The following is a 13,437-nucleotide window of genomic DNA, read 5'->3' as shown; positions in this document are numbered from 1 at the left end:
TGGCAATTTTGCCATAGAAGCATAAACATGGTTGTATGTGAGGTAACAAAATACTAAGATTATATTGGACATATTAGGAAGAATGTAACTTAAAAACAAAATAAAACAAAATAAAACAAAACAAAAAAAAAAAACTAAGTATTTCAAAATCTTTCAGGTGGAAGAAGCCTCCTAGAAAGCTTGTTCTCTTATCTAAACTGAGTCTGAGGGGAAGGGATGAAGTAAACATACCATGATTCTTCCTATCTACCTAAAATGACTTTGCAGGACAGCTGCTCACTGATGGACATCAATGCTTTCTTAAGTATCACTACTTAAAATTAACCCCTCAATGCCCCAATCTACATTATCGCCCTTGGTGAAATTTGCTATAGTTATGCAATGAGCAGGAACAAACAAGTATACACATATGATGCATACAGTGTGGATGCATGGGTAAATCTGTGGATAAATGGGTAGAAACACATCAGTGGTAATAAGACAGACTGTACTTTCAGCAGCATGCCATGTGGACAGACCTAGATTACTACAGAATCTAGAATCTACAGAGAAGAAAAATAAATACATGGGCCTCTGTGGGTCTGCTGTAAATGAAACAAGAACTGCTTCCTGAAGCATGTTGTTAGAACAATATGCATGGAGCCATTTTAATTCAGTAATTTATTAGTCTAACTAACTACTAAATACTTTTTTTTTTTTTTTTTTTTTTTGTAACTAAATCCACTATTTATCCAACTAGTTTTTTTTTTTTTTTTCTTTTGTTGAAAACTTAAAGTGTATATGAAAACTGCTAACATTTTTTTTTCTTTGGTCATATTTTTCCTAAACTCTACCACCCAGCTCTGTACAACTCTTAACTCAATTAAGAGTTGCAATATAAACATTTCAGCTTTAAGAGAGACAACACTGAAATATAGACTGTGAGGAAAAATAAATCTCCAATTCAATTCTGGTTCTTTGTCTCTTGATTATACAGCTTAACTTTTAATTTACTCCTGAGCTCTCTTCTCATAGAAATTTCTAATTTCCCATAAGTCCAACCTGGATGCAATCATGCAGGATTGTTCACACCAGAGGCTGGTCCCCAAAGGGAAATGGAAGAAGACTACACCATATCGACTTATCCCTGTCATAGATAATCCTACATAACAACTGAGCCAACTGTGCTCCCTGCCACATCCCCATAATGCTCGCACATCACAGCACAACATACACAACACATACCTTGAGTTTTTTTTCATGCTATTTCACTTAACTAAAACATACCCATCTTACTGTTTGTGATGCCTTTTACTGGGAAAACCAATTGAACTCACATAAGCAAAACAGTAATTATGTCTTAGCACTACAAAGATTCTACATGGAGACAACAAAGGACCTCAAGCCATGTTCTGTGTAGTGCAGATGCAGCCATTCAACTGCTGGGTGCCTCCCCCAGAAAACACAAACACGACCCATTCTGCAGCAATAGACTTGGGATCAAGGGGTTGTTCCCTGGAGATCTATTCAGCAACATAAATGAAGCTAGTAGAACTGGGATGTCTGCATTTATACTGCATGTATTTCAGCTGTTCTACAGAATCATTCTTTTCAGTGGTAGCTTGCAATAATATTCTATGTTTGCATACAATAAAATTATGCAGAAATTATCAGGCTTTTATTTGACTGTAGATTTATTTTTTTTTCTCCTGATAGGTAGACTGTAAGATTCCTGTTAACACAATAAACAAAAGACAATTATAAGTTTTGTTTCTAACTTTGATGTAGAGTTCTTTGAAATAAATGATTCTTCTGATTCACTGGATATTGTACAGGACTGTCTTGCCCTTTTGCATCAATAAGTGAAGAAAAGACTGTTATCCCATGACAAAACACTTAACATAGCACTTCTGTACCTTCACATTAGAAAAGTGGAAAGAAGAAAAAAAAAAGTGATGGGGCAAACCTAAGTGAACATCAGTGGTCCTTGAAGCCAGTATATCCTCACACTTTAACAGAAATTCACAGATTTTTAGAGGATAAAAATTGCCGTTTGATCAGGAATACTTATTGTAATGAAATTTGTAACATTCACTGTGTTCCACAAAGCAATTTCAAAGATCTGCTAGGAAGGTAAATAGACAAAAAGAAAACACTAACACAATAGTTAAAATCAGACAAGCTGTTCTTCTCACAACCTTTGTTTCAGGTTTGAATAACAGTTACTTATTGACATATGAACAACAACATTGAACAATTAGTTTTAGCAGTAGCTTAGCATACAGAGGACTAATGGAATATGATATCTGTTTTAAGAAACTATTATGATACTACAGATGGTTGTTGCCACTATCAAAACCAATCTACTTTTTAAAGAATGTGCTGAAAACTGTTTATGGTAGTGACAATGTTTCTTTGTACTGTATGACATGCTAGTTTCATCTGTTGCTCTTGTTCAGAATCATAAATCTGAAGACAATCTACATCAGCCATGTTGCTCTTTCTCTTTTTTTTTTTTTTTTTTCCACAAATGTGAAAATTATTAATATGTAAATTTCTGATTATGATGATGAAAAACTTTTTTTTTTTTTTTTTGTATCCTTATACTATCTTGTGTATCCTAGTGCTGTTTTTTTAATCACAGTTTCCAGCATTGTAACTGCTGTGGGGTTATATGGAGAAATGTCAGAACAAAGTCAAGATCAGGGTCTGTTGCTGTCCAGGAATAAAGATCAATTGACTTCCTGACGACAAACAGATATATAACGTGACAATGATAATAATAATCTAAAATGTTTTGCTCAAGGGGGGTATTTCCTCAGGATAATGAGGAATTAACTTATTTCTACCACAACTCAGATTCATCAAAATTTGCAAATAAGTCCTAATGCTGAAATACTTATGCATGTCAATGATCTTTGCTGTATGTGTTATATAGAAGCTTCAGTAGTAATGTATACTAAAGTTTAAAGACCATTATGTAAAGACTAAGAAATCAGCCTTACCAATATAATGTTAGAATCTTTAAATCACAGAAAATATCACTAATTCTGGACTAGAGCTGTTGACTCGGATGTGCATTGCTTTTTGCATGTGTACCAGAAATGGTAGTCACCTCCCAACACAGACTAGGTCTCTGCATTCTAGGTGTCTTGGTACCAAGACTGTTGTTTTTTATCCCCATTGGAGATAACAGAGAGCTAGTCAGTCATTCAAGATTAATCAATTAGTCAGTGATCACTAAATAAAATAAGAGGTCCCATTTCTTCATAAATCTGCATTTTTTCTTTACTGTCGATATTCAAATTAAATGCAGTCAGTACAACTGAAATATTTTAGCAAACAGATACGTCTTTCTTATCATGCTTATCATTTGGGAAAGAAGCCAGATAGAAGCAAAACATGTTAATCTCCTGATCCTGATACTAAAACTCCAGTATTAATTGTATTTATCTTTGAAAAAGTAGTAAGGCAAAATGGCTGTGTCTATAGGTCTCTTCAACAGTGGGTAGCCTGCAATAACTACTTCTCTTTGCTTAGTTGTCTAGCCTGTGGATGCTTTGTATAACATTTTAACATTTAAATTGGTTTTACCATAACTTTCAAATAATGTCAACAGGGTCAGCACTATGGTTTCTTTAGTATTCCATGTCACAGATCAAGCAGATGTCTAGGGAATTTACTGTTCATACTGCATCAAGTCATTCATCACCACTAGTGCACATATGTTTCAGGTCATCCTCAGAGAAAAATGGAGTGAAGAGCTAGAAAACATCAAAGCATGGGTTGGAATGCCAAAAACAAAGTTTCAACTTTTTATATAAAAAGGAAACCTTCAAATAGAATAAATTTCTAAGGGTTGGTTGATATGAAATGTGAATAGCTTTTCAGTAACTATTTCTGAATTTAACTTTTATTATAATGGGTACAGTACATAATAGAAGAGTAAAGGTAATGGACTTACAATGGGACACTTAAGAATGGAAAAGGGGAAAAAATGAGATGGCTTTGGCAGGGGTGGACACTCTCAAATAAATATACATAAGATGTAGTTCAGAATAACTAGCTTTGTCTTTAAGGTCTTTTAGAAATGTTCTCTTCAGTGTATCTAGAGGAACACAATTGGGATTTTGGCACTGTAACTAATCTAACTAGAAACTATCAAAGTGTACCTCTATTTCCTTTTGATGTTTTCACCTAATCTGTCTACGAAAAAAATGTACATTTTGACATTGTTGACCCTGGGTGACAGTTGGCACTCAAGTAAGCATTTCCTCCCACTAGGAGTTAAGAAACATGAGTGCAAGGAAGTGGATTAACCAGCTCCAACTGATTCTAACTAGCTCCAACCAGCTCCAATTAGCTAAGGATGCTCTGTCCCCCTGAGAGAGACCTGCCATGCCCTGGCTGGGTCACTGGGTGGTGGTAGCTGAGGGGGGAATTCAGACATTTTGAGAAATTAAAAATATTAAACACTTTGTGCTATATTCTATACACTACCTTTCAATCCATTCTTGTCAAATAAATGTTTTTCTGCTTATTTGAAACGAAGAGCAGACTGTTGATCTATTTATTACATTTAATGAAAGTTTCCTGAAAAATGCATTACTTAGAAGTAATTTCAGTTCTTGGAAGTGACAAATACATGTATGGATTGTTACTAGGTACTCTTGAATATTTTTTGACTTAGATTATGTTTCTATTGTATAGACAAAAATGATTGGTTCTTATTCAGATGATTTCAAGAAAATATTTTTTGTATCTTTTTTTTTTCTTATTTTTTTTCCTTAGGCATTTTGGTAATCATAGTGGAAGGTAATTATGCATGAAATAGTATTTTATTCTTGTATAAAGTAAGGTAGAGAAGACCCTTTATGTCATTCCTTGTCCTTAACAAGGAGCTACAGCTATGGTGCTGATAAGGGTAATTAGCTGCTGCTTATGGGTGATATGTGCCATATTTGATGCGTAGCAGTTCTGTGTTACACGGACAGGCAGCTCCTATTTGCATAAGTCAGAAATAATAATAAAAAGCCTTTTAAGCTTACAATTGAGAATTTTATTCATATCTAGTAATGCTAATACCCTTCTGTTTCAATAGTCATTTTAAGAGCTGAAAAATCAGGAGTCTTTTTCAGAGTGATTTGTGTTGAATTTGTGGTCTAACCAGGCACAACTGATGTACGTGAAATGTTTGAAAAAAAAAAAAAATGGTTCCACTATTTTAAAAACTGGAGGATGTAAATATAATGCTTTAGTGACAATTTAGCATAATCCTTGATGCTTTTATTCTGCTTTTGAAGTGCTGTAGCATCTGCAACTGCTAGAAATCTGAAATTTGGCAGGGACATTTGGTGACCTGTGAAAATCTGTTTACATTTGGCTAATAGCGTTTAAAACAATCCTCTTTGTATAAAGGCTACATTTGCATGGGCAACTGATTGATGACAAAAGTAATGATCCATCAACATTTTCTTTCCCTTATGATTCTGTATGCATACATATTTAGTAGAAGTTTTCAGTTAGAAAAAGCATGTCTGCTGCTCTCAAAATGGAACTGAAAAATTAACACTAAGAGAGAGGAATATATAAATTGTTTTCAAGACATGTGAAGAGGTTCAAAAGTAGCACTGTCATCCCAAAGGAGCTATCAGGATATTTCTGATGCAGCAAAAGCATTACTACGGCAGTCATTACCTTCTCAAGTGCTGAGAAAGTGGTATGCAAAATGTTAGGGCTTTCTCCAGTGGAAGAAGCTGACTATTGACAGGTGGGTCTGGATATCCATCTGTTCACAGTCTTAAGCAAAGCAGAGGCATCCAGGAATATGTATTTGTGAATGCTAGTACAGAAGGAAAATAATTTCTGCAGTTATGATGATATCTACTGCAAAAACATAATGCACAATGATATTGTATCATTGCTGAAAAGCAGTGTGTTTATAAAATGTAGAGGTATTCCATTAAATAAATGAGAAAGTACTATCAATCTATAAACCAAAAACTCTAATGTTGCAAGCAAAGGAGAGAAAAATTAATTATACTGTGGGCATTATTTTGCAATCATATTACGTTTTTTAGAAAATAAACATGTGTGTGTGCAAATGAACATTCATATGTGTTATTCCATTTTACTCTTTTTATAAAATATTGTCTGCAGCTTCTTGAAGTCACAATACAGTAGCAGCATGTATTCAAAGAGCAACACAGAATTAGAATTGCTGTTAAGCACTTCCATTCACTTTTTCCCCTCTCTAATTTTCCCAGCAACTTAATTCTTTCCTGTTTTCTTAATATTATGAAAATATCTCCATCAAATTGTAAGATTTACAACAATTAAAGCCATCTAATGTAATAAAAAGCAGCTGCTTAAATAGGAGGTATAATGCGATAGTTTAAATGCCAAAAGTTTTCCTATAAAATAAAATAAAATAAAATATAAAATAAAATAAAATAAAATAAAATAAAATAAAATAAAATAAAATAAAATAAAATAAAATAAAATAAAATAAAATAAAATAAAATAAAATAAAATAAAATAAAAAGGGAATAGTAGTTCCATTGGTTTTCTTACACAGAACTAGGGTATATAATTTTGAACTCCAAGTACAGGTTGTTCTATCTCCATTATATGCCTATCAAATAGCACTGTTGGTTTTGGATAAAATTTCAATTGCATGCTATCACAAAGTTCCTATTAAAATCTGTATCATTAAAACTACCTTTTGGTTCATTCTACTTCATACTTAAATGACTGAGAGCACTTGGACAGGGCACACATAGGTGATTTTTAATCTATAGCCATCATTATGTACTTCTTTAGAATCCAATTTCCTAGCCAGACAATCATATTTTTTGTTCAGTGGAAAGGAGATTTTAATAATCCAAAACATTTAAGCTTCGTACCCTCTGCATTGTTATTCAGTCAGGAACAGGACAAAAGGACAGAGCATTCTGCTAACAAATTATATACCTCCTTTTTACTGCTAATATTCTTTTATCCTAAAAACAACCTTTCCCAGTGCATGAGAGAGCAGTACATTTCTTACAGAATCACCAGTTTTTCTTATGTCCTAAGCCTTATATGGATATCACCTAAGTATAGTTATTCTATGTATAATATTAATTTTTCATTTTTTTTAATCAGACAAGCACTTTCTGAAAAATGTTAGGAACAATTCCAAACTAAACCCCAGCTCCAAATACTTAGAAAACACATGTATTTTGTGATTAAGTATGGATTTAATTTTAATTAAAATTCTCTACTTTTATAAAGAAAAAAAAAATCAAAACCCAAGACCAAAGGCTTTTGCCTTGTGTATTGTTACTTATTCAATACAGTTTTAGAGCAGATGAGAGGGGTGAGGAAGGAAGGAAGATATACAGATTCAGTAAGAAAAGTTAGATATATAAGAGGAGGTATGGTGTTAAATACCTTGATCTGAACTTGAGGTTAACAGTCAGGGATGAGAACTGCTGGAAGATTGGGTTGTAATGAAAGCTAAAGAAAAGAATGGTTTCAAAAGCATGCCCTCTCTTTTTCTTTTTTCCTTTTTTCCTTTTCTCTTTTTTTCTTTTTTTCTTTTTTTCTTTTTTTCCCCTCCATTCTGTGCAGACGGTTTCAGATGCCCACAGTTGCTTATGTGTGCTTATAGTGGATTTACATGGCAAGGTTTTAGTAGTGAGGGGCTGCAGGAGTGGCTTCTGTGAGAAGAATCCAGCAGCTGCCCCATGTTAGATAAAAGCCAGCTCCAGCCAGTTTCAAAGGGACCCACTGCTGCCCAGAGCTGAGCCAATAAATGGCATTGTTTGCACCTCTGTGAGAACAAGAACAAGAACAAGAACAAGAACAAGAACACAAAAAACCACTGTTGTACAATAGCATCTAGGAGATTGAGGAGTCAGAACCAGCCCTGCAGACAGCAGACACCAAGGTCAGTGCAGGAGGGCAGAAGGTGCTCCAGGCATGCAGCAGCAGTTCCCCTGCAGCCTGTGAAGAGGCCCCTGGTGGAGTAGGCCATCCCCCTGCAGCCAATGGGTCCCACGGTGGAGCAGATCTCCACGCTGCAGTCCATGGAGGAGCCCCTGGTCAGTGGAGCAAGCAGATGTTTCCTGGAGGAGGCTGTGACCCATGGAGAGCCCCTGCAGGAGCAGGCCCCAGACAGGAGCTGCAGCCCATGGAGAGGTTACCATGCAGGATCAGGGTTCCTTGGGGTAGCTGCTGCCCATGGGGCACTGGTGTTACAAACAATGGTTGCAACAGGTGCAATCAATGCCAAATTCAGGTTTGCTTCTGAAAGATGGACCCTGTGGTACGGACTCATGTTGGAGCATTTGTTGAAGAGCTGCTGCCTGTGGGCAGCCCCTGCAGGATCAGTTTGGGAAGGACAGCATCCTGTGGAAGAGACCCAATGTGGAGCAGGGGCAGAGAGTGACTGTGAAGGAGCGGTAGAGACATTAGGGACTGACCGCAACCCTCATTCCCCTGTTTCACTGTGCTGCTTGAGGGGAAGATTTTTCTTTTTTTTTTTTTCTTTGATTCTCACTTCTCTAGCTTGTTAGTAATAGGCAATAAAATTCTCTAATCTCCCTACACTGAGTCTATCTTGTCCATGATGATATTTTTTGATTGATTTCCCTGTCCTTACCTCAGCCTTTAAGCCCTTTATATCATATTTTCTCCTCCTTTCCCCTTGAAGAAGGGGAGTGAGAGAGTGGTTGTGGTGGAGCTTGGCTTCCCAGCTGGTTAAAACCACCACAGACCTAAACAAATATTGAGGAAATTGGAAGATGGGGGAGTTACTTAAAAATCCTAAGTAATGACTTTTTTTTTTTCCTCTAAATAACTAGCTTATATATAAAGATACTTGAACTATAATTGTGCTTACAGAATTATAATGCTTGAATTTTATTTATAAGAATATTCCAAGTAGTTCTCTAAAAGATTAAAGATGATAATCTCCATATCAAAAGTACTCGGTGCCGTTACTCAGATAAGAAAGCAGAATCACACAGAATCACAGAATCATCTAGGTTGGAAGAGACCTCCAAGATCACCGAGTCCAACCTCTGACCTAACACTGACAAGTCCTCCACTAAACCATATCACTAAGCTCAACTTCCAAATGTCTTTTAAAGACCTCCAGGGATGGTGACTCAGCCACTTCCCTGGGCAGCCCATTCCAATGCCTAACAACCCTTTCAGTAAAAAAGTTTTTCCTAATATCCATCCTAAACCTCCCCTGGCATAACTTTAGCCCATTCCCCTTCGTCCTGTCACCAGGCTCGTGGGAGAATTGACCAACCCTCACCTTGCTACAGCCTCCTTTAAGGTACCTATAGAGAGCAATAAGGTCAAAGCAAAACATCATACTGCATTACATGCCATGAGAGCACATTATCATTGTTTTATCCCTAGCCAAAATTTAGATAGGACTTCAGAATAAGCATCTTCTTTATGGGCAGAAAGAGCACATAAAATATAAATGGGATGATCCATTAAAGCATGATTTCCTTTCACTCAGATCTTTGAGGTCACTCACTGCATGAAAATATGCCATCAGAGATTTGTCTGAAAGTGGAGGTGGAAATGTGTGCTGAAATGTAGCAAATTATTCAGGCTGGCTATCAGGAAAAAGTTTTTCACTAAGAGGGTATTCGGGTGCTGGAACAGGCTCCGCAGAGAAGTAGTCGTGGCACCAGGCCTGCCAAAGTTCAAGAAACATTTAGACAACACTCTCAGACACAGGATCTGTTTGTTTGTTTGTTTGTTTATAATTTTTATTTTTTGGGTGGCAGTTTGGGGACCCAGGAGTTGGACTCGATGATCCTTGTGAGTCTCTTCCAGCTTGGATATTCTATGATTCTATGCACAAGCTTTCTAGCTCAGGATATTGCCCAGTAGGTACCAAACTCAAACTCATTTCCCCGTGTAAATGTATGCTCATTTTCAGTAGTTAACTAAAGTGGATTTCATAAAGGAAAAGGCACATAATTTGAATTTTGTCATATGTCCAAACTTAATTTTGACTCAAGCAAAAATTTGTAAAATCTTGTAACATAGTATCATTGCTGTAACATTGGATTGCTATACAGGCTGTCACATGTGGATGACTGTCAACAAACTGTACTTCATTACATTATGCCTCATATTCACAGTGAACCATTATGAGTCATTAAGTGATCAGAGTCATTTGTACAGAACTGCAGCTTCTACACTTTTTCATCTCACTATTTTTGTACATAGGATGTGTTTCTATATTTGTGTTCTGCATATATATATATATAAACACTAATCACAGTGATCCAAAAAGAATATGTTAATATACATTAATATAGAGTTTGTAATTACAAGGACCTTCAGTCCATGAAAAACAGGTGATACTAAAAATTTTCATTTTGCATGTGTAACAGAAGAGAGAGGTTTTGTTGTTGTTGTTGTTGTTTGATTGTTTTTCATTTTCTGACATGATTGTTTTAAAGCTGAAACTAATGAATGCAACATGAATCAATCATTCATTTGGAGTTTACTTAATGTAAACTAAATATCCTTGAGCACAGAAGTGAATTGTAACAGATAGGAAGTCAATGAAACCAGGGAACATTCTAGGTGCTCAGCACTTCATGCTGCTTTCTGCAGAACTAAGCCACAAGTGAATATGCCCTGCAGTATTCATGCTAAAATAGCTCTGGTTCAATGCAGTTAGTCATAGCACTCTGGAAATGTATCAGATTCTTTTCCTCAAAACAGTCACACAGAAATAATTTACATTTGTATTTGTATTTGTATTTGTATTTATATTCATATTCACATTCATATTCATATTCATATTATTTTTCATAAAGCAGGTGCATAGTGCTAAAATACTGCTTTGGTAAAGTCCGTACATAGAAAATAAATATGCTTACAAATCACTTGGTTAAAAAGGTAGTGTTGAAAAAAATCTTGTAATCAGTCCTTGAAATGTATGGATAAATTATATAAAGTATTTATTTAAATGAAAGGAACTAAAATCATTCTGGTTTTTATTTGAATTACTCAATCATAGGCATCTGAGCAATTAGTGCTGAACAGAAAATTATGCATGAATTGAAAGCAAGGATTAGTTTGCTTTCAAATAAAAATTTTAAGCGTCTTCAACATTGCTCTAACTTAAATATCTAAAATCTTTCCAGTCAAACTCCATTCTATATCATTATGTCTCTGAAAATAAAAGGTTTGGTAGGTTCCATAGCCCTTTCAGAATGAACATTTACATTTTATGTTTCAAAAGAGACTGAGAAACAGTGCCTTAGACTCTAAAAGTTTCCTTGTCCTGTCTTTCTAAGAAGGTCAGAATCAAAACTGAAGTTGGACAAAAGCAATATGAAGAGGATGAGGATCTGCTGTTCTTTAGTAGAATAGGAGTAGATACTTTATTTGAAAGATGACAGCACTTAAGCACAGGATGTAGTACTGAAATATCGCTTCAAGGCACAGTCCAACTAACTATCCTTGCACTCTAAATGATTTCCTTTTTATAAGTCAAACTGAAGGTGACTGTTCTACCAAGACACCTTTCTGGTTGCATTATAAATGGAAGTTAAAAGAGTATCTGTGTTCAGAATGCAGGACTCATACTGCCAAGAATATAAAAAGCTTAGCAATGCAATTGTCAGACTGGGACACAAATTAGATTTATTCTGTCAGGCTCACCTCTCAATATGTTTTGCAGAATGCTTTTTTTGTCTCCCTCCATCATCACTCTTAGTAAAACACTGGTAAAAGCCTTTATCAGAACTGAGGCAATGTATTTTACGCATTAGAATGTTAACTCTGAAAAATCTAGTCTTATATGTTATTCTGCCATCCTTAACCACTTCTGGTAATACAGAAGCAATATAAATCAGTAATTATAATTACTATGCTTAAGTTCTGTAGGAACAGTTCCAGAATTTCCATATGATCTTTGCTTTGCAAACAGCCCTACTGATTTCTCTATATACAGAACAACATTTTTGCACTTTTAATGTACCATATCTTCAGCTGGTCTAAATCAATGCAATATTACTAAATCCAGTGGAGGTCTGTTGTTTAAAACAACAGGAGACTTGGACTTCAAAGAGAACGCTGGTCATTAAGTTTATTTGAAATCAGTGTGACTGTTTGCAGAACAAGCTACTTTTCAAGGTATGTTTTGGGATGATATCATCTAAAGTATACTGCTGAAAAACTTTTTAATAATAAATAAAAATATACTTGTATTACAAGGACCCTATGGATGTTCATCCAAAATATCCATACTACTGCTTTTTTATTACTATTATGTCAAACAAGGAAAAATTTGTAGTCTCACTTGAGGATGCAATTTAAAAAATATAGCTGAGAGGAAAAAAAAAATGTTTCTTACTGGTGTTCATTTTCACAGAACCTCATAGCAGCAATCACTCACTCTACCTATTACTTACCTTAGCTGCAGGCAGAAATGCAAATAAGATGAATATTTCATACCTCTCCACCCCCCAAAACAAAACAAAACAAAACAAACTTTCCTTACAAGACATCTCTTTTTCATGAATAAAGAAATTGAAATACTGCTATAGCATACTATTAATACCTCAAATACGAACTTAAATAGTTTTATTTATTTAATATTTTGTGCCCTTTAATGATGTAAGAGGTTCATGTAAACATACTTGCAATTAATTTGGGTTTATGATGCATTTTTGAATGCCTAGCCTTTGAATTCATTGCCAGTTTTGATGTGCGTCAAAATAATCAATATGCACTGATCTTGGTAAGAGTATATTGTCACAAAAATGAAATTACACAAATCATTGTTCTTATGTCTCAAATCTAGACAGAGTCACTTTTGAAGCCACTGTATGTTATTTGATTATATCCTTTTTCTGGAGAATTTCATACTTCAGATGCAAGACTGTACAAACACTTCCACTTCAGTACAAACTAGGAAACATATTAAATAAATTCAATTTAAACAATAGTTTTTTAAGATATTATATCTGAACCTATGACAATATATTTGTTACTCCCTTAAAGGTAAAAAAAGATAAAAAAAAAAAAAAGGTAAAGCTAAAAAAAAAAAAAAAAAAGTGGACCAAGCCCATCTCAAAGGAGGGAAGTCATACCTCCCTGAAGCCTCTAGTGTTTTGAGAATCTGTTGTATGTCACATATTAACTTATAGTTTCAATTAGCATGGTTTATTATCCCTCAAGGTCAATACTTTAATTTAAACTTCATTAATTATAATTAAATCTCAGAAAAAGTAATTATCTAATTATTATTTAATTGCATATTACTGTTACCTAGCTTAATAAGGCAGTTGAGGATAGACTTATTATAGAAGGCTTTAAGCAAAGTTGAATTTAATTGTTTCTTTTAATGCACATTGTTTTAAGAAATTATAATAATAATAACTACCAAATGGTGAGCAAAATTATGAGATAGGATAAGATTAT

The sequence above is a fragment of the Aythya fuligula genome, chromosome 1, assembly GCF_009819795.1.
Source record: "Aythya fuligula isolate bAytFul2 chromosome 1, bAytFul2.pri, whole genome shotgun sequence".
In the NCBI taxonomy this organism is placed as follows: domain Eukaryota; kingdom Metazoa; phylum Chordata; class Aves; order Anseriformes; family Anatidae; genus Aythya; species Aythya fuligula.
Note: the sequence above shows the minus strand (reverse complement) of the source record.